The sequence below is a fragment of the Mustela lutreola genome, chromosome 17, assembly GCF_030435805.1.
Source record: "Mustela lutreola isolate mMusLut2 chromosome 17, mMusLut2.pri, whole genome shotgun sequence".
Lineage (NCBI taxonomy): Eukaryota > Metazoa > Chordata > Mammalia > Carnivora > Mustelidae > Mustela > Mustela lutreola.
This window is the reverse complement of record NC_081306.1, coordinates 18675487-18697285: the sequence shown is the minus strand read 5'-3', so window position 1 is coordinate 18697285 and position 21799 is coordinate 18675487. Positions and strand designations below refer to the sequence as shown.

The 21799-nt window shown below is 41.7% G+C and overlaps 1 pseudogene; it reads left to right on the top strand.

The window, feature by feature from the left end:
• LOC131820036 (uncharacterized) overlaps positions 1-21799 on the top strand; it is a 1501545-nt pseudogene that overhangs the window by 855684 nt on the left and 624062 nt on the right.

The window sequence follows — 21799 nt, the reverse complement described above, 5'->3', positions numbered from 1 at the left end:
CATATTCCTTTGTTAAGGGGCAATCTGTCCAGTTCCTCATGTTCCCCTTCTTTGACTGTTGAGCAATAAATCCTAGTAATTCTCCATGAATCATCTTAGGTGTCACTTTACCGTGCACGTCTCCTGCACCCTCACCCTCCCAATCGGAATGCGTCACTGCTCAGTTTCTCTGCTTGAAACCTTGTTTCACGGTTGCTTTTTATCAGCCCTTATGGATATGAGCTCGTTCGAAAAACAGAGCATCCCATTCATCTCTGAATCCAGAACTGTGCCTGGTACTGTGCTTTGATGGTTTTCACCGAGTGGGGACTCAGAAATGCCAAATGGATTAATCGGTGCACGCACATGTTAAGATGAACAAAATAGCTTACGTTATGTTCCTTTTAAAAAATGTTTACATCTTTTGAATTGCCATTGGAAAAAATCCTTGAAGCTTAGAAATAGAACCTAGAAACTTGGGAATATAGATTTTTCTTCCTTTCACTTCTTTAAGTTGTAGACTTGCTTAAGATGCCTACATATTTCAAATCTGAAAGAAATTATGCACACACAGATTCTAACGCTCTGTGGAATAACTCAAAGTTTCATATGCATGAATTCTGTATTCTTGATGGGGGTCACATGGTATCAAAGTACGTGGACCATGTGTAGAAATTAAGCAAATTACTTTTTTTTTTTCAAATGCCTGGCTAGGAGTTTGCTTTAGGATTAAGGACTATTTTCTTAATAAGTGGTACAGATCTTATTAAAGTAAGTACCTTTATTAATATGATACTTTCCTAATTCTTGTGAATAGTTGAAGCATTTTTGTGAAAGTTGGAGCATTATGAGATCTAGTTTCCTGAGACATGAGTAAAAATAACTTATAAGTGTTGCTGTGAAGATTCTTGAATGAGAAATATTACAGAGAAAGTTTAGAAGAGGGCCTGGAACTTTGTAAATACTGTATAAATGCCAATGTCTACTCTATCTCAGCCTAAAACCTGAAGCTTCACATAATAGAAGTTGCTAAAAATTATCAAAGTGATATATGCAAGCATTTTGTGAAGAATTTTACATGCATTATTTCCTTTAACTGTCAGAGCAATCCTATGGTACAGGGTACTCCTAGCCACTTGCCAAAAGAAGATGCTGAGATCCAGAAAGGTCCAGGAATTTCCCAATGTTAAACACAGAAAAATCAGAATTCACGTTTTGCTTATTGTACGTCTCGAGATCTTACAATTATATGTTCTTGTGTCTCATGACAAAAATCACAGAAGCAAGTATTTTTGTCCTGAAACTTCCTGTTTCTTGTGGCTGAGTCTACAGTTTTTATTACTTATTGGAAATTATGCTGTAAAGAAAATATCACCCAAAACAAGTGTGGATAAAGTCTCACATCAAACACATAACTTTTGATGGTTACCCAGTGTGGCCCTTGGAACATTTATCCAACTTTTCATGACTTTGCTAGTTTTATGACTTTCCCTTCTCCCACACAGAGATGTTGAGTGCTTTATTGATTTACCTTTCTGCCTCGCTCTTTTTCCTTCTTTTCGTTGTCTTTGTTTTTAAATGTGGAAATTGTATAAAATGGTTTGTATCAAAAGCCTTGGTGGTTCTTGCTGATCGTGAAGGACTGGCTATGGAGAATTTTCCTTTATCTTCCCAAATCCATTGCATTTCTTTTAAAATTAGTTGTTACCTTCTGACCAGGTGGTTTTCTCTATTTTTGTTTAATTTTTTTTTTCTTTTTTAGAGGGATTGTATGGGGTGGGAGTTTAATACCAAGAGGACCACAGCATATTCTATATTGGCATTTACTCCTCTTGAAAATTGCTGTTGCTCTCACTGATTTTCCTCTTTATAAAAATGCACATGAAATAGATCACCTGGAGAAATTAAAAGAAGAATGCAGTTTAAAAAACAAGAAGGTCCAACCCCTTTCTTGTGAAAATGAGGAAACTAAGAGTGAGTTAAGTAACTGACTTGAGACCAAACAGCTAGTTAACAGCAAGAATGGGACTAAAACCTTCACCTCTGTTGATGACTAATTTAGGAAACTACTATTTATTTTTGCAGAATATCAATATAGGGAGGATTTCTAGATGTAAAGAATACAGCAATGCATCTTTGAAAAATACCCTCAGTGACTCGGGGGAAAAAAATAGTGGTATTATCAGCAAAGGTACTTCATGTATTTTATAGAAAGGTCTCTCCCGTCCTCGGGAGCACAGCCTGGCACAGTGATTCTGTCAGGATCTGATGCTTATAGTTCTTATACATAAAGATAACTGTGCCAAGCTTGCCTTGATAGTTTCACCATTTCCTTGAGATTACATTCTTGAGATGATGAGACCAGCTTGAATTTTCAGTGTAGTTGTGAGACCTTTCTTAGGTTGAAATGAATTCTGATAAGCTGATTATCTCTCTGAAGAAAATATGATGTCCACATTTCATAGCTTAGTTCCTATCACTTTAATGCCATTTTTATTCTGAGAATCTTCCCTGCCCTAAATTAAATAAGGTAATAAGGTGCTCTGGAGTCCGACACATATTAAATAGAATTCTTTTTTTTTTTTTTAATTCAGACCTACAGGGTAGAAGATGAGTTTTCTTTATGGTATGTTTTCTTTCTCCGTGTTGAAGTAGGTGCTGCTAGCTAGTTTCTTTTCTTTCTTTCTTTTTTTTTTCCTAATAGAGCAATGAGCTATGAAGCTCAAAAATAAAGTTTTCTCCGTGGTGTAAATAAAGCAGTAATCTGAGCAAATATATCACCCTGTGTACTGAGGGTTTTGTTTTTTTCCTTTCCTTTTGTGGTTTTTTTGTTTTGTTTTGGTTTGGTTTTTTTGGTCTCTTTTTGTCCCCTCTTCACCACAGACTCATTTCTGTTGTTGTGTATTGTTGACACATTAATCTTGGTAGTAGAAATGAAAGCTACTTTCCATTGAGAAATAGATTCAAAGTAAAAGATGATTAATGAACAAAAGCGTCATGCATTCCCAATGATGTGCTTTGTATCCTAGCTCTATAAATCTGTCTGTATCTCAACCTCTTCTGAGCTTTCTGTTTATTGTATCTATTCTCTACTTCACTCCAGTGGAACTGGTTAGTTTAGCCCCCTAGGCTCCCAGGTGTCATGAAAGAGGACAGGAAAGTCATGGGGAGGATCTCCCTGGGGTACCATATGCCTGATAAAGGGAGTCCAAAGGCTGGCAAGGGATGCTTACCATGCAGGGGAAGAGATTGTTACTTCATATCCAGATGTCTGGGAGGCCTCCCTTTGTAAGCCTGTTGCTTGTCCCTGCACACTTTCTCTCTCAGTGACAAAGCATAGAGAAACTACTGAGATAACCAAAGGGAATTGGTCAGGAAGGGATTATCCATTGTGTAGTAGCTTCCCCTGTGTCTGAGAGCTGAGGATGGCATCATGGCCAAGCTCAGCTCCTCTTTTGTGAAAGTGTGTCAGCGCCTCTATTAGGACACCTCAAGTTCTTCTCTGCAACCAGCCTTCTTTGGGCTGTCACAAGCAGGTGATGTTTAGTTAGAATGGGAACATTCCATTTGACAGAGAATATTGCATAATCACCATTCAGATGAGGGTTCAAGTCTTAGTTTCTCTGTGGGGACTTGCAAAAATACTTAAGCTTTCTGAAAATCACACTTTATCTGAAAATTAGAGATAATAATGTCTGTGGGATACACCAAGAATTCAGTGGGAGTTGGCAAGCGGATTGTTTTTCATAGCACGTGACACAGAGTAAGCAGAGGGCGGTTATTACTACTACTATTATTATTATTTTTTTGCCATATGTATTGTCTTTATCTATATTCACTCGCATACCTATTTCTTTCTCTGTCTCCAATACATAATTAGTGAGTTCCTTTAAAAATCACAAGATTCTCCATTACTTTTACTTGTGTCCCAAGACCTCACCTTGGGAGGGGGACTTCAATATGATTAAAGTTGTTGCAGCTTTTAGAACACCTGCTGTAGCTGTACCCCAGCAAGCCCTCTTCCCATGTAATCTCATCTAATCATTGTGAGAATCTGCGAAGAGTAATTTTCATTTCTGCTCCACATATGAGAGAATTGAGGCCCAGAGATGTAAGATAATTTACTCAAGGTCATACGACTAGGAAGTGCTGAAGCTGGGGTTTGTACCCCAGTGGGGATAACTCCCAAGGTCAAAACTCTTCCTTTATGCCTACACCGGTCTCTTAAAATGTTGTGACGTCCTCCACCTGACTTGTAAGAAGCTGGACACCAGGGTCGATAGGGACGTTGGGCTTAACAAAAGAGCTTTCGGGGCAGGCTGGATTAGTGGCGTCCACCCTGGCCTTCTTACACTGAGACCCTCGAGATGCCAGAGGAAAATGTGGTTTTGTTCTAGAATTAGCCATTCACTCGTCTATTCAGCAAATATTTAATGAGCACTGGTTTTGTTCTGGGTACCGTGGTTGGCATAGAGCATTCGGCGGGGAAGAAAACCCTCTGTGTCTGCGTCCTCATGAGTATTCAGTGATGGAATTCGTCAGGAGAGGCAGATCCTAATCCAATGGTGATGCTTTGCCATGTAGTTATAACTGAGATAAATGTGAGGAGAAGGAGCCTGTCCTAGATTTGCTGCAGAGAGGGATCTGCTATTTGAGATGAGAGTTGAAACCACACAGGGTAGAAACCATGGGGCGGTGGGGGTGGTGAGGTCTCCTTTCTCTTCGGGCCCTGCTGCTGGAGCCTGGTGTGTTGTGGCTGACACGGAGCCCTCTCTGGTACTACTTCCTTTGCATTTGAAGCAGCAGAGCGTTTCGTGTCGGGTTTCTGCAGTGGTTGGTCCTCTCTTTCCATCCCGAGTTTTTTATGGGAGATGTTTTCCTGGTTTCTGCATGGATAAGATCTTCTGGTCTCCTTAATACCAAGTTTGTATCTCAGGCCAGCTCCCAACACTGATGGATTCGGGTAAACTCAGTTCATGTGAACTCAGGAACATTTACTGAGAAGCCTCATTCCTCTTGGTGGAAAGAACTCACTCACTGTTCCTGCTATGATGGGAAGGAGCATTTTTGTTTCCCAAGCAATTTTGTGCAACAGTATCAGCAAGTGATTCCTATCCATTTCTGCCGGCCTTTTATCATTCAACCTAAGAATCTGTCTGCAGAAATTAGAAATCTTTTCTCTCCCTGATTTCCTTTGCCGTGACACCTGTACCTCTAAAGAAACATCAGAGGCCACAGGGGAAAAAAAAATTTAAAAAAAATCCTTCCTTTAGAGGGAGGAGTCAAGATGGCGGAGAAGTAGCAAGCTGAGACTGCTTCAGCTAGCCGGAGATCAGCTAGATAGCTTATCTAAAGATTGCAAACACCTGAAAATCCATCGGCAGATCGAAGAGAAGAAGAACAGCAATTCTGGAAACAGAAAAACAACCACTTTCTGAAAGGTAGGACCGGCGGAGAAGTGAATCCAAAGCGACGGGAAGATAGACCCCGGGGGGAGGGGCCGGCTCCCGGCAAGCGGCGGAGCAACCGCGCACAAAATCAGGACTTTTAAAAGTCTGTTCCGCGGAGGGACATCGCTCCAGAGGCTAAACCGGAGCGAAGCCCACGCGGGGTCAGCGTGGCCTCAGGTCCCGCAGGGTCACAGAAGGATCGGGGGTGTCTGAGTGTCGCAGAGCTTGCGGGTATTGGAACGGGAAAGCCGGCTACAGAGACAGAGCCGACAGTAAGCTCGCAGCTCCGTGTTACCTTGAACCGGTCGCAGGCTCGGTGAGCTCGGAGCGCGGCCGGAGGTCAGGCAGACGGGAGTAACTGGGCGCTGTTCACTGAGGGCGCACTGAGGAGTGGGGCCCTGGGCTCTCGGCTCCTCCGGGCCGGAGACCAGGAGGCCGCCATTTGTATTCCCGTCCTCTGGAACTCTACGGAAAGCGCTCAGGGAACAAAAGCTCCTGAAAGCAAACCCGAGCGGATTACTCACCCCGGCCCCGGGTAAGGGCGGTGTAATTCCGCCTGGGGCAAAGACACTTGAAAATCACTACAACAGGCCCCTCCCCCAGAAGATCAACAAGAAATCCAGCCTAGACCAAGCTCACCTACCAAGGAGTGCGGTTTCAATACCAAGGAGAGCAGCAGAATTCCAGAGGAGGAGAAAGCCAAGCACGGAACTCATGGCTTTTTTCCTGTGATTTTTTTTAGTCTTGCAGTTAATTTAATTTTTTCTTTTTCATTTTTTTTTTTTTTTTTTTTTCTCGCCTTCGGGTAAAATTTTTTTTTTTTTTTTAACTGTTACCTTTTTCTTTTTTAACGATTTTTTACTAGTTTATCTAATATATATATATATATTTTTACATTTTTCTTAGGTGTTTTCTTTTTAAAAAAAAAAATTCTTTTCTTTTTTTTTTTTTTTTTTTTTTTTTTTTTTTTTTCTTTTTTCTTTCTTCCTTTTTGAACCTCTTTTTATCCCCTTTCTCCCCACTCACGATTTTGGATCTCTTCTAATTTGGCTAAAGCATATTTTCCTGGGGTTGTTGCCACCCTTTTAGTATTTTACTTGCCCCTTCATTTACTCTTATCTGGACAAAATGACAAGACGTAAAAATTCACCACAAAAAAAAGAACAAGAGGCAGTACCGAAGGCTAGGGACCTAATCAATACAGACATCGGTAATATGTCAGATCTAGAGTTCAGAATGACAATTCTCAAGGTTCTAGCCGGGCTCGAAAAAGGCATGGAAGATATTAGAGAAACCCTCTCGAGAGATATAAAAGCCCTTTCTGGAGAAATAAAAGAACTAAAATCTAACCAAGTTGAAATCAAAAAAGCTATTAATGAGGTGCAATCAAAAATGGAGGCTCTCACTGCTAGGATAAATGAGGCAGAAGAAAGAATTAGTGATATAGAAGACCAAATGACAGAGAATAAAGAAGCTGATCAAAAGAGGGACAAACAGCTACTGGACCACGAGGGGAGAATTCGAGAAATAAGTGACACCATAAGACGAAACAACATTAGAATAATTGGGATTCCAGAAGAAGAAGAAAGTGAGAGGGGAGCAGAAGGTATACTGGAGAGAATTATTGGGGAGAATTTCCCCAATATGGCAAAGGGAACAAGCATCAAAATTCAGGAGGTTCAGAGAATGCCCCTCAAAATAAATAAGAATAGGCCCACACCCCGTCACATAATAGTAAAATTTACAAGTCTCAATGACAAAGAGAAAATCCTGAAAGCAGCCCGGGAAAAGAAGTCTGTAACATACAATGGTAAAAATATTAGATTGGCAGCTGACTTATCCACAGAGACCTGGCAGGCCAGAAAGAGCTGGCATGATATTTTCAGAGCACTAAACGAGAAAAACATGCAGCCAAGAATACTATATCCAGCTAGGCTATCATTGAAAATAGAAGGAGAGATTAAAAGCTTCCAGGACAAACAACAACTGAAAGAATTTGCAAATACCAAACCAGCTCTACAGGAAATATTGAAAGGGGTCCTCTAAGCAAAGAGAGAGCCTACAAGTGGTAGATCAGAAAGGAACAGAGACCATATACAGTAACAGTCACCTTACAGGCAATACAATGGCACTAAATTCATATCTCTCAATAGTTACCCTGAATGTGAATGGGCTAAATGCCCCTGTCAAAAGACACAGGGTATCAGAATGGATAAAAAAACAAAACCCATCTATATGTTGCCTCCAAGAAACACATTTTAAGCCCGAAGACACCTCCAGATTTAAAGTGAGGGGGTGGAAAAGAATTTACCATGCTAATGGACATCAGAAGAAAGCAGGAGTGGCAATCCTTATATCAGATCAATTAGATTTTAAGCCAAAGACTGTAATAAGAGATGAGGAAGGACACTATATCATACTCAAAGGGTCTGTCCAACAAGAAGATTTAACAATTTTAAATATCTATGCCCCCAACGTGGGAGCAGCCAACTATATAAACCAATTAATAACAAAATCAAAGAAACACATAAACAACAATACAATAATAGTAGGGGACTTTAATATTCCCCTCACTGAAATGGACAGGTCATCCAAGCAAAAGATCAGCAAGGAAATAAAGGCCTTAAATGACACACTGGACCAGATGGACATCACAGATATATTCAGAATATTTCATCCCAAAGCAACAGAATACACATTCTTCTCTAGTGCACATGGTACATTCTCCAGAATAGATCACATCCTCGGTCCTAAATCAGGACTCAACCGGTATCAAAAGATTGGGATCATTCCCTGCATATTTTCAGACCACAATGCTCTAAAGCTAGAACTCAACCACAAAAGGAAGTTTGGAAAGAACCCAAATACATGGAGACTAAAGAGTATCCTTCTAAAGAATGAATGGGTCAACCGGGAAATTAAAGAAGAATTGAAAAAAATCATGGAAACAAATGATAATGAAAATACAACGGTTCAAAATCTGTGGGACACAACAAAGGCAGTCCTGAGAGGAAAATATATAGCGGTACAAGCCTTTCTCAAGAAACAAGAAAGGTCTCAGGTACACAACCTAACCCTACACCTAAAGGAGCTGGAGAAGGAACAAGAAAGAAACCCTAAGCCCAGCAGGAGAAGAGAAATCATAAAGATCAGAGCAGAAATCAATGAAATAGAAACCAAAAAAACAATAGAACAAATCAACGAAACTAGGAGCTGGTTCTTTGAAAGAATTAATAAAATTGATAAACCCCTGGCCCGACTTATCAAAAAGAAAAGAGAAAGGACCCAAATAAATAAAATCATGAATGAAAGAGGAGAGATCACAACTAACACCAAGGAAATACAAACTATTATAAGAACATACTATGAGCAACTCTACGGCAATAAATTTGACAATCTGGAAGAAATGGATGCATTCCTAGAAACATATAAACTACCACAACTGAACCATGAAGAAATAGAAAGCCTGAACAGACCCATAACCAGTAAGGAGATTGAAACAGTCATTAAAAATCTCCAAACAAACAAAAGCCCAGGGCCAGACGGCTTCCCGGGGGAATTCTACCAAACATTTAAAGAAGAACTAATTCCTATTCTCCTGAAACTGTTCCAAAAAATAGAAATGGAAGGAAAACTTCCAAACTCATTTTATGAGGCCAGCATCACCTTGATCCCAAAACCAGACAAGGATCCCACCAAAAAAGAGAGCTATAGACCGATATCCTTGATGAACACAGATGCGAAAATACTCAACAAAATACTAGCCAATCGGATTCAACAGTACATTAAAAAGATTATTCACCACGACCAAGTGGGATTTATTCCAGGGCTGCAAGGTTGGTTCAACATCCGCAAATCAGTCAATGTGATACAACACATCAATAAAAGTAAGAACAAGAACCATATGATACTCTCAATAGATGCTGAAAAAGCATTTGACAAAGTACAACATCCCTTCCTGATCAAAACTCTTCAAAGTGTAGGGATAGAGGGCACATACCTCAATATCATCAAAGCCATCTATGAAAAACCCACCGCAAATATCATTCTCAATGGAGAAAAACTGAAAGCTTTTCCGCTAAGGTCAGGAACACGGCAGGGATGTCCATTATCACCACTGCTATTCAACATCGTACTAGAGGTCCTAGCCTCAGCAATCAGACAACAAAAGGAAATTAAAGGCATCCAAATCGGCAAAGAAGAAGTCAAATTATCACTCTTCGCAGATGATATGATACTATATGTGGAAAACCCAAAAGACTCCACTCCAAAACTGCTAGAACTTATACAGGAATTCAGTAAAGTGTCAGGATATAAAATCAATGCACAGAAATCAGTTGCATTTCTCTACACCAACAGCAAGACAGAAGAAAGAGATATTAAGGAGTCAATCCCATTTACAATTGCATCCAAAACCATAAGATACCTAGGAATAAACCTAACCAAAGAGACACAGAATCTATACTCAGAAAACTATAAAGTACTCATGAAAGAAATTGAGGAAGACACAAAGAAATGGAAAAATGTTCCATGCTCCTGGATTGGAAGAATAAATATTGTGAAAATGTCTATGCTACCTAAAGCAATCTACACATTTAATGCAATTCCTATCAAAGTACCATCCATCTTTTTCAAAGAAATGGAACAAATAATTCTAAAATTTATATGGAACCAGAAAAGACCTCGAATAGCCAAAGGGATATTGAAAAAGAAAGCCAACGTTGGTGGCATCACAATTCCGGACTTCAAGCTCTATTACAAAGCTGTCATCATCAAGACAGCATGGTACTGGCACAAAAACAGACACATAGATCAATGGAACAGAATAGAGAGCCCAGAAATAGACCCTCAACTCTATGGTCAACTAATCTTCGGCAAAGCAGGAAAGAATGTCCAATGGAAAAAAGACAGCCTTTTCAATAAATGGTGCTGGGAAAATTGGACAGCCACATGCAGAAAAATGAAATTGGACCATTTCCTTACACCACACACAAAAATAGACTCAAAATGGATGAAGGACCTCAATGTACGAAAGGAATCCATCAAAATCCTTGAGGAGAACACGGGCAGCAACCTCTTCGACCTCTGCCGCAGCAACATCTTCCTAGGAACAACGCAAAAGGCAAGGGAAGCAAGGGAAAAAATGAACTACTGGGATTTCATCAAGATCAAAAGCTTTTGCACAGCAAAGGAAACAGTTAACAAAATCAAAAGACAACTGACAGAATGGGAGAAGATATTTGCAAACGACATATCAGATAAAGGACTAGTGTCCAGAATCTATAAAGAACTTAGCAAACTCAACACCCAAAGAACAAATAATCCAATCAAGAAATGGGCAGAAGACATGAACAGACATTTCTGCAAAGAAGACATCCAGATGGCCAACAGACACATGAAAAAGTGCTCCATATCACTTGGCATCAGGGAAATACAAATCAAAACCACAATGAGATATCACCTCACACCAGTCAGAATGGCTAAAATCAACAAGTCAGGAAATGACAGATGCTGGCGAGGATGCGGAGAAAGGGGAACCCTCCTACACTGTTGGTGGGAATGCAAGCTGGTGCAGCCACTCTGGAAAACAGCATGGAGGTTCCTCAAAATGTTGAAAATAGAACTGCCCTATGACCCAGCAATTGCACTATTGGGTATTTACCCTAAAGATACAAATGTAGTGATCCAAAGGGACACATGCACCCGAATGTTTATAGCAGCAATGTCCACAATAGCCAAACTATGGAAAGAACCTAGATGTCCATCAACAGATGAATGGATCAAGAAGATGTGGTATATATACACAATGGAATACTATGCAGCCATCAAAAGAAATGAAATCTTGCCATTTGCAACAACATGGATGGAACTAGAGCGTATCATGCTTAGCGAAATAAGTCAAGCAGAGAAAGACAACTATCATATGATCTCCCTGATATGAGGAAGTGGTGATGCAACATGGAGGCTTAAGTGGGTAGAAGAATAAATGAAACAAGATGGGATTGGGAGGGAGACAAACCATAAGTGACTCTTAATCTCACAAAACAAACTGAGGGTTGCCGGGGGGAGGGGGTTGGGGAGAAGGGGGTGGGATTATGGACATTGGGGAGGGTATGTGATTTGGTGAGTGCTGTGAAGTGTGTAAACCTGGTGATTCACAGACCTGGGGATAAAAATATATGTATATAAAAAATATATGTTTATAAAAAATAAAAAATAAAAAAAAAAATAAAAAAAATAAAAATAAATAAAAAAAAAAAAAAAAAAAAAAAAAAAAAAAAAAAAAAAAAAATCCTTCCTTTAAATGATAGAAATTCTAGAAGTTCTCCAGGCTCTCAGTAGGATTGGTAAAGGAAACTATTTCAGGGAAGCTCCTTTTTGAAGTTGGTGGTCACACTTTCTCTCCTCCTGCTAGAAATGAGTCCCAGGGCCCCCACCAAAAAAAGCCAAACTGGACAATATCTCTATTTTTTTAAAAAAAATGACAGGTGTACATAGTATACAGTAGATGCTTAGTATTAGGTAGTGATCCTAACAGATATGATTTTTATTATTGTTATTTATATATTTATTTATTTAGGTCTTCATGAATCTGTGTGGGAATCTCTGTAAGCCACATATATCCAGGGGTGGCAGTCTTTTTCTCTGAAGGGCCAAGTAGTAAATATTTGGGGGTCTGTAAGCCCTAAAGTCTATCACAACTGCTCAGCTCAGTTGTTGTCACATGAACCTGGCCATAGATAATGCATAGCTGAGTGAGTGTGGCTATGTCCAAATGAAACTTCATTTGCAAGAACAGGCCACATGTTGGATTTTGACTTACTGTCCATAGTTTACCAGGGTCTGACCCACACGGCAGTCTCCATCGGCGCAGTTGTCTGGGCTTGAGCAGCTTGTCCGGGTGGGCCTGCATTGGCCTACCCTGGATAACTCCGTCACCAAAATATACGCCGTAAATAACAGAAACCCACCAGAGCCAAGCTCGTCAAAGGCACACTTTCTCGGAAAGATACCCTGGAATCTCGTATTTATCCTCAGTGGAGGATGTTCAGTAGGGCATCAGGCATGGCGGCATCAGAAATAGAAATGCTTCTGGAACCCAGGTGACGAGCTGTGCAAACTGCCTCCCTTCCATTCTGTGTGGGCTCCCCTGCTTCTCTCTGCGTTGACTCTTTACCCCGTGTCCCACAGACAGACTTGCTCTGCTGTGCTTTCTCCTTGTCCATGGTAGCTGCTCCCAGAAGGTGCCCTTGGCCCTCATTCTGCATCACTGCGCAAATGCCATGCCTACACACTGACATGGTGGCACATTTTCTTCCTGTCCATGTTGTAAATTCCTGAGATAGGGCCCTTAATGTTCATCTGAGGGTCAGATATCTCTGCTTCCTATTGTCCGTCCAAGGGGAAGCAAGGTGAAGGTGATCAAGACCGAGTCCATTCCTGGTCAGGTGTCATCCTTAGGAAAAGAGACGTGGAGTAGAGAGGTGCACCAAAATATCCTCCCCTCCGCTACTGTGGGGCTGGTTATAGGGTTGATCTCTCTGCTTTACAAGAAGGAATTGATGGCATTTCCCAGCTGAAAGCACCCAGAATGTTTTAATTTTATTTAAATTAAAATAATCAGGTCTCGTGTATATTTCCTTTCACGGAGTTGTTATTGCTTACTTTGACTTCAATGTCCTGTCTCATGTACTTGGTTGAGAAAATAATATAAAAACGTCTTGGAATTTCCCTAGAGTTCAGCTTCCCGTTTTATACCAGGTGTAGCTGAAGTTTGGAGCAGAATAAAAAGAGCCTCGTTGCCTTACACACACCCTGTTATCTCTGGCGGGTTCAAATACAGTTTCTCCAAGAAGGCTGTGGTACCTTTGCTCTTTCTAGCCTTGAATCTGAAAGTCTCAGGTTTTCTTTGGAGTACACACAGCGGCATCTTTTTGACAGACAGTGCAAATTAAAAGATCCAGTGCGGCCTGGGAACCAGGGACCCAAACTTGCCCCTTGGGTTTTCATTTACAGTTAGGCACTGCAGACACAATTATTGCTGACAGGAAAGCAGAGGCTGGTGGCAGAGTATGTGTGACGGGAGGCTCATGCCAACCTATAATTGAGAGGATTATTTTTAATCAGAACATACCCTACAGCCCAAACATTAGAAATCTCCTGTAAGGCCAAGACAGGAAATTAAACACACCAACAATAAGCCTCAAAGGAGGGTGGCATGTGGGATGTAATATCGTTAGTCTTTCGAAGGTCCCTGGAGCTTCGAAGGTCCCTGGAGTAGAAGTTTGGTTCTCTAGGGAGGGAGACTAGGAAGAAGCTTCCCATGGAGAGGTAAGTCACAGATAGCTTACCTGAGCCCCTGCTGGACAGGTGAGTATAGACAAATTAAATGCAGCGGCAGGCTAGTTGATGTTTATTGCATTTAGACAGTATGACAAGTCAAATATAAGCCTTGAAATAGCAGCTACAATTGTATTTCATCATTAAGGGAAAGGCCTCATTAGTTCCCTATTTTCGGAATTCTTACTGAGCTCTTACCATGTGTCAGGTGTTCTGCTGACCACTGATATTCTCGGGCTTTGCGGTCGTAGTCTTTTGGATAGTCTTATCTTTTGGCAAAATTTTGCCAAGTACATTAAGACTTTTTTTTTTCTTTTTAAACTGGAAAGACTGTTGTTGACCAAGTAGGCATCATTCTTGGATATCTGGTATGAAAAACATTTGTTGAGTAGTAATGGCAGGTAATTACATTGTGTAGTCCTCACACCAACCCTCCGAGGAGGGCATTATTATCCCCAATTGATAGAGAAGAAAACTGAGGCTCAGAGGGGTTGGACAGCTTGCCCAAAGCTACATAGCTTAATGAATAAGAGAATTAATTTGAACCCAATTCTCAGTCCAAAACCCATGTAATACTGTCACTCATAAATAAGATAAAACCCAGCCTAGGGCTTTAAGGTGCTGAGGACTGTAAACTCATTGGAGAGAAAAGACGTAGAGACCATCATCCGTGAGTGTGCAGTTCTAAGAGAAGGGACGAGGGAGCTCTTCATTGTGCCTGCTGAGGTCTTCCCGGGCACATGAAAAATAGGCACAAGGTTACTGAGCAGAAAAGGCACAGAATCCTAGGCGTGGGACTGGCTAGTGATATGAGAGGGCTTGGGACTTTCTGTTTAGAACGACTGGCCTTTGGCTTTTGTTCTTGTGCAGCTCAGTCACTTACATTTAATAAATACAAGGGGAAGAAAAGCATATTTTGGGGATACTCAACACAGAGACTAGGTATCTGAAGGGGTGGGGTAGGATGTGAAAAGATGATGGGGGACAACCAACTTTCAAAGTATCCCCTTGCTGCGTAGAATGTTTATTGATGTATGATCACAGTGGGAGATGGTCTTTAACCCAGGGCTTTCACGAGGAAGTAAACCACGCATTGACAGTAAAATGACCTACTGGTTCTCAGTCTAGAGCTCAGGATCTTTAGGGTCCGTAGCTGATCTAGGGACACACGATTTCTTTGCATGACCAAGTGTGGCTGATCCGCTCACCCACCTGCATTGGTCAGCAGCCTTGTGTTACATGCCTGAGCGTCACTGGATTCCCTTGGGGGAGGGTCTCTATCTCCAACCTAAGGAAAATGCAGTGTACTCCCCACTTATGCTCACTCTCCTCCCATCCCAGGTGTGATCAGCACTAGCTTCTCCATGCCCCATCATTGCCAGATTGCACGTAATAAGCCCATGTGGTACTGGCTGCCGTACACTAGATGCCCCTTCAGACCACTGGGTATGGCTGGAGAGCATGCACCCACTCACAATCACTGATTAAGGCACAGCTTGCTAATCTTTGCGAAGGGCTGGTGGAGAATGCCCCAGCCAGGCAATATATCATCCATTGAGACCAGTATCTCGCATATGGCTCTTCTATTGGCAAGTAACAGAAACCCACTCAGAGTAGCTCAAGAAATGGGGTATTTATTATACACCATAGTGGTGAGTCTCAGCTCCACCCAGAAACCTCCCTCCCGTGGCCCCTCCAGTACTTTGTCCTCAGTTCTAGAAACTAGCAAAAACTCAAGACTGCCCTCTAACTTCCCGAGAGAGAATTTGACTTGTGATCAGGTGAGGTTCCATCCCTATGGAACACTACCCTCATGGAGACAGGATCGTATACGGAATACGTGATTTCTGTACCTATGCTAGGCAGAGATGGGATATGGGGAGGCGAATAACTCAGAAAAGCTGTGTAGTCACCCAAAGCCTGTCTAAAGTTAGGAACAGGGTGAGGAAGCCTTCTTTCCACCCTTCCTCCCTTCCATCTATCCTTCCTTTGGCAAATACGTATTGAATGCCTTCATAGCCACAACAGTATGGTCAGAGCTGGCAATAAAATGGTGAGCAGGACAGATGCAGTCCCAGCCTTCAGGGAGCTGACAGAGTGGAGGCAGACGGACATCAGTCAGATCACTGTCACTGTTACGTGACAGCTGCGATGTGTGCTATGGAGGAAGGGCTCTGGAGACCACGTGGTAGGGGTTTCCACAAGAAAGTCATGATGAGCGGGAGCTCATCGGTGTGAAGAGCATCCTAGCCTGGAGATGCAGCATGTGCAACATCCCTGTGGCAGGTGGCGAGTAAAGTACGATCCAGAACTGGAAGGTCCCCTGGGCTGGTACATGAGGGGGTCCAGAAGGAGGGTGATAAGTGAATAAACTTGGAGTTGTGGCCAGAAGCAGAGCATGCAGGAAGTCAGGTTGTTAGGATGTCAGGCTCAGTCTGGAATGGAATCAGTGCAGGGTTTAATCAGTCAAATAGTACAGTCACAGTCATATTCTGTAAAGATCACTGTGTCTGCTCTGTGGAAGGATGCGAGGTGCACGCCTGGAGCCAGAAGGTGATCTCCACAGCCCACTGTGGTTGTCAGGTGAGGAAACCCCAAAGCAGTCGGTGGTTGTCTGTGGGTGTGGAAACACTGCAGTAGCCAGCCCTGTTCACCAAGCGAGAAAGTTAAACTGCACGCTGCCTGCCCAGGGGTCATCAACTCCAGTGTTTTGGAAGTAATTGGTTCGCTATTTCGTGCGTCCATTTGACGAGTGCAGAGGTTAGGGCAGCTAATGCAGAAAGCCATCCTTCACCTCCATCTGCCTGACTTTGTTCTGATGTCCTTTCGCGTTTTGTTCCCTTGCAGTCTTTGGGCCCTGGCATAGTCTTGGTACGATGCAAATTCCACCCAGGTCCATGGGGACCCAGGATTCTCCCTGGTCACAAATTGCTCTTTAGGTAGATTGCAAGAGTAATTGCAAACTCAGGACAATCTTAGTTTTTTTTTTTTGTTTGTTTGTTTTGTTTTGTTTTAATATATACAACTCCTCTGGAACTCCTCTACGCTAGAGAGTATCTTAGATTTTTCTCACTGTCTGACAATGTGCCATGGTTAATGACTATTTCTGTTCTCAACTTGGAATAATGGTTCCCAGCCTTTGTTTACATTCATTCATTCATTTATGAGGGAGAGAGAAAGAAGGAAAGGGAGAGGGAAAGAGAGAATCTTAAGCAGGCTCCATGCCCAGTGCAGAGTCCAATGCAAGACTTGATCTCACAATCCTGAGACCATCCATGACTTAAGCAGAAATCAACAGTGGGATGCTTAACTGACTGAGTCACCCAGATACCCCCTCCACTGTTTATTTTTATAAAATTATCCACCTGGAGGATTTGACTGATTCTTACTAATCAATAAGGGTGTATGGTTATAAATTCATTTCAACTGCAGGTTGAATTTAAAGCAAATCTAAAGTTGTGGCCATAAAGCTGACATGCATGAGAGGTTAACATTTTTATCTGGGCACCAGGTATGAGAACACAAGTGAAGGCCATTTGGCTGAGGGAGACCCTCCCTCTGGAATGAAGTTCAGGGCCCTTCTCTGGAGGTGTACCACTTTGCATCCATGAGGAATCACTGCTTATGCTGTCCAGTGTAGTGAGTCGCTGCTAAGTATCTGGGCACTGTGCCAGGCGATGAGGCTAACAAATTGAATAAAACATTGTCCTTGTCCTCTAGGAGTCCACAGTCTGAGCAGGCCAACTCTACAGTAGGTTAGAGAGTATGATTCTTGTTCAGAGACAAGGCTCTGTGACAGACCCCAGGGCCCCTGGAAAAAAATTCAGTCCGGCTGAACAGGTCAGCAAAAGCAACAGAGAGAAGGTCACACTTAGGTGGATGTGCGTGTTTCAAGTAGTGCATTTTAGCTGGATCCTAGAGTATGTTGGTGAGTGTATGAAGGGAAGGAGAGAGGGACTGGAGGAGGGAGGCAAGGGTTAAGAAGGCTGAACTTGAGGATAGGAACTATCGCCATTTTTAATAAATAAGAAGACTCATGCATATTTTGATACAAAGCCTGGGTATACGTTGGGTTCAAGAAAACTATTACTACTAGTATTTTTCTCTTACAATCATCACTGATATTTTTATCATTATTAGGACACATAGTTCTCCAACTGAGGCATCTATGAATTTATAGAAGATAATTACATACTTTGACTATTCATTTTCTAACTGTTCCTACCTCCTTTCTCCAAATCCTGTTCTTTCACTTCATGTGGTTACCTTCTTCTCAGCATGAAGAGTTCAGTTCCATTGCCACTTCCTTGGCAAGTCTTCCCCAACCTCCCGGAGTGCCACAGAATGTAGGCATCAGGAGCACAGTGTTTGGTGTAAAAAAGCACTTAGTAAATCATAACAAACTTTTTTTTTAATACATATTTTTTTAATTTGACAGAGAGAGAGATCACAAGTAGGCAGAGCAGCAGGCGGTGGTGGGGGGAGGGTTTGCGGGAAGCAGGCTCCCCGCTGAGCAGAGAGTCCAATGCAGGGCTCGATCCCAGAACTCTGAGACCATGACCTGAGCCAAAGGCAGAGGCCCAAACCACTGAGCCACCCAGGTGCCCCCATAACAAGCTTTTATACAAACTTCCAGCTATAAAATGAGTAAGTCACAGGGATGAAAATTACATCATAGGGCATGTAGTCAATGGTATCATAATAATTTTGCATGGTAACAGGTGGTAACTACATTTAATGTGTTGAGCATTTCATAATGTTTATAATTGTCAAATTACTATGTTGTACACCTGAAACTAATAAAATACTATATATATTTCAATAATAAGAATAAACAACTTTTAAACAGCACTGACTTTGTGCCAGGCACAATGCCAAGTGCCTTACAAATATTAACTTTTAATACTTGCCTCAATCTATTGAGGTAGGTAGTGTATTTGTTCTCATTTTATAGATTAGGAAGTTGAGACAAAGAAAAGCTAAGTGTCTCAGTCATGGTAACAAAGCTGATAGGTAGCAGAGCCTTGGATGATGGGATAGATGAATGAATGAAGGGCAGGAAGAAAGGACAGACAAATGACCACTGTGACCACCGTCCTCGCTACGTCATAGCTGTGTGCACCCGCAGGCTTCTCCAGATACACATCTCTCTCCCAGTGTTTTGAAACCACTCAGTGTTCTCAGATGTTCTAAGTTACCAACATCAGTGAGCTCACCAAATGGGAAGATTTAAAAAAGAAAGTCCATCATATTAAGATACTAAGAAAGGGAGTATATTTTCCGAACATATATCTGTGAGTAATGTTTATAAGCAAGCTCTGAAACTTGGGAGTTACTTTGAGTCTGGTTGTACATTGTGTCAGTACTTGAGAGGAGTAATAGAGCCCTGGGTCAATATTCTAGAACCCTGCAAATTAATCCCATTTCTTCATGTGTCTCCCAGAAGGTGAAAGGGTCAGAAGCAACTCTCTTTTGAGTATAGGGTGCCATGTAACTCTTTCAGATCTATTAGTAAATCTTTCTGGTTGGATATGACCTCTCCCCCAACTCACCAAATTATATGAGATTATAATGGCCGTTTGCAGTTTGTGTGATATTTGGTTTATTTAAATATCAGTGAATGTGGATCTTCCTCCTTCTGATTGGGTGATGATAGCCATGCTCATGAAACTGATTCTTGATGGGACACTTAAAATCACAATTTTAATTAAAAATCCCAGTTTTGGGGCGCCTGGGTGGCTCAGTGGGTTAAGCCGCTGCTTCGGCTCAGGTCATGATCTCAGGGTCCTGGGATTGAGTCCCGCATTGGGCTCTCTGCTCAGCAGGGAGCCTGCTTCCTCCTCTCTCTTTCTGCCTGCCTCTCTGCCTACTTGTAATCTCTCTGTCAAATAAATAAATAAAATCTTTAAAAAAAAAATCCCAGTTTTATTCATTGCAAAATGGAGTCATGTTGAATATTGGCCATCGTGGGATTGAACTTTATAGAATCCTGGAGTTCTGGAGTTGAAAAGATATTTAAAGTTTATTTCATTTCACCTAATTCCATGTGGGAGAATCCACAATAATGTCTCTGAAAGATTGGCTTCTCATCCTTCCTTGAAAACATCCTGCGGCGTAGAGCTCACTGTGTCAGGCAAGAGCTCAGCAGAGTGGTTCTAAACTCGATGTTCAATCACCAACTTCAAATCCAGGCTCTGTCACCTACATGCAACTACAACTTACTTGAGCTGTCTGAGCCTTGGTTTCCTCTTCTGGAATAGAGAAAATCATAACACCTTCTATTGCAGTGTAAAAGAATTAAATGAAAATATATTGAAAGACTTGATTTTTTCAAAAGAGATTTTTATTTATTTATTTGATGGAGAGAGATAGAGAGAGAGAGCACAAGCAGGGGGAATGGCAGAGGAAAAGGGAGAAGATAACTCCCTGCTGAGCAGGGAATCTTGATGCAGGCTTGATCCCAGGACCCTGGGATCATGACCTGAGTCAAAGGCACTTAATTGACTTAATCATTTTCATCACCATCATCACCACCACGTGGCATCATCGTTGTCCAATTCATAGTATCAGGAGCCTATTTTAGAAGTTAGCCACATGTGACTATGACAAAAAAGTAAAGGCACAATACAATACCTTCCTCCATCCTAAAGTCTTCCCCTCTCTTCTTCCCTAGGACACTGCTCAAAGAACTCATGCCAGTGGAACTTACGGCTTCCTTGATCGGACTCAGCATTCAGTAAGTGTGACCACTTTTTGAACCTTCATTACATAAGTACATCTATTTCTTTGATCGTGTTTGAGATGAAAAGCTCTCTTCCGCGGGCCCGAAGTTCCCACAAACACTGGGCTGCCTGCCTGTGTCTTTCTTTTCTGCACTACTACGTTGGATTCAGAGGTGAGGGGAGGGTTTGCTGGGCAGAACCCCCACAAGGAACACAGGAATGTGTGTGCGTGTCAGGGGGTTAACCCTACCGCTACTGGCTAGGGGTTAAAATGAAATGTGCTTTTGTTGTCCTTTTGTTCCCTGAGCTTTTCTCATTAGGAGAAACCTCATCCCTCTCTCCCAGTTACATGACCCTGCAAAGCAGAACAGATCAGTTAGTGAGACCACATATTTCTTGAGGCACTTAAGAACAATTCATTTGGGGCCAGAATACATTATTACTGTATAAAAATTACCGCAGAAAAAGAAATTTGGTACTTTCGGATGCTGGGGTACGTTTCAGAAATTGCATTTGTTTTTCACAAGTAAGCACTTTCCGCCGTCTGCCTTTCTCATTGTGCGCAAGGACTTGATTTTTGGTGAAGCCAGCAGTATTTTCTCCGATTTCCCCTACTCTTATTTTTTTACGATACAGTAGCTTTTGAGGTGGTGGTGTTGGTAGACAAACGCCTCTGTAAAAGTCTGGGACATTTGCTCACCTCTGCAGTCGTCCAAACAACTTGTTTTATGAATTGCTCTGTAATAATTTAATACTAAATATCCAAGTTTTAAAAGGCTAACTTTAAAAGGCTATAGGAAAAAAAATTTTTTTTTTTTTTCCTCAAGACGTAGCTTCCCTTGTAAGGTTTTAGAATTTTTTTTAACATGTCCTACTTTTGAGATTGGTGGAATATAATTTGATGCATCAAATATCATAAAGGGGCAGGTAGAATCCGAGGCTGGGGGATTCCAGGCCTGGAAGAGGCTGATCAAAGGGAATTCTTTGCCCTCAGTGGTATGGCATGACTCTCCTTTTGGGTACAGAATTTGCATATATGAATGGTAGAGGAGGGAGGAGACAGAAAGAAATAAAAAAGATGGTGTCTTCGCTGTTTGCTACATCAGAGTGACTTAGCGTAACCCTGATCAGCGAAAGCTTGTATCACACAGGAGATTAGACCCACAGCTTTTGTTCCCAATAATAAAGGAAATTTCGTGTCTAATTCCCTACATGCCACATGTATCTTTCAATGCCTTTGAAGTTCAGGCTACAGCATTTTCTAAAAACTGCGAGGTTCTGTAAGTGGAAAGGAGGGGCTGTTTGGCA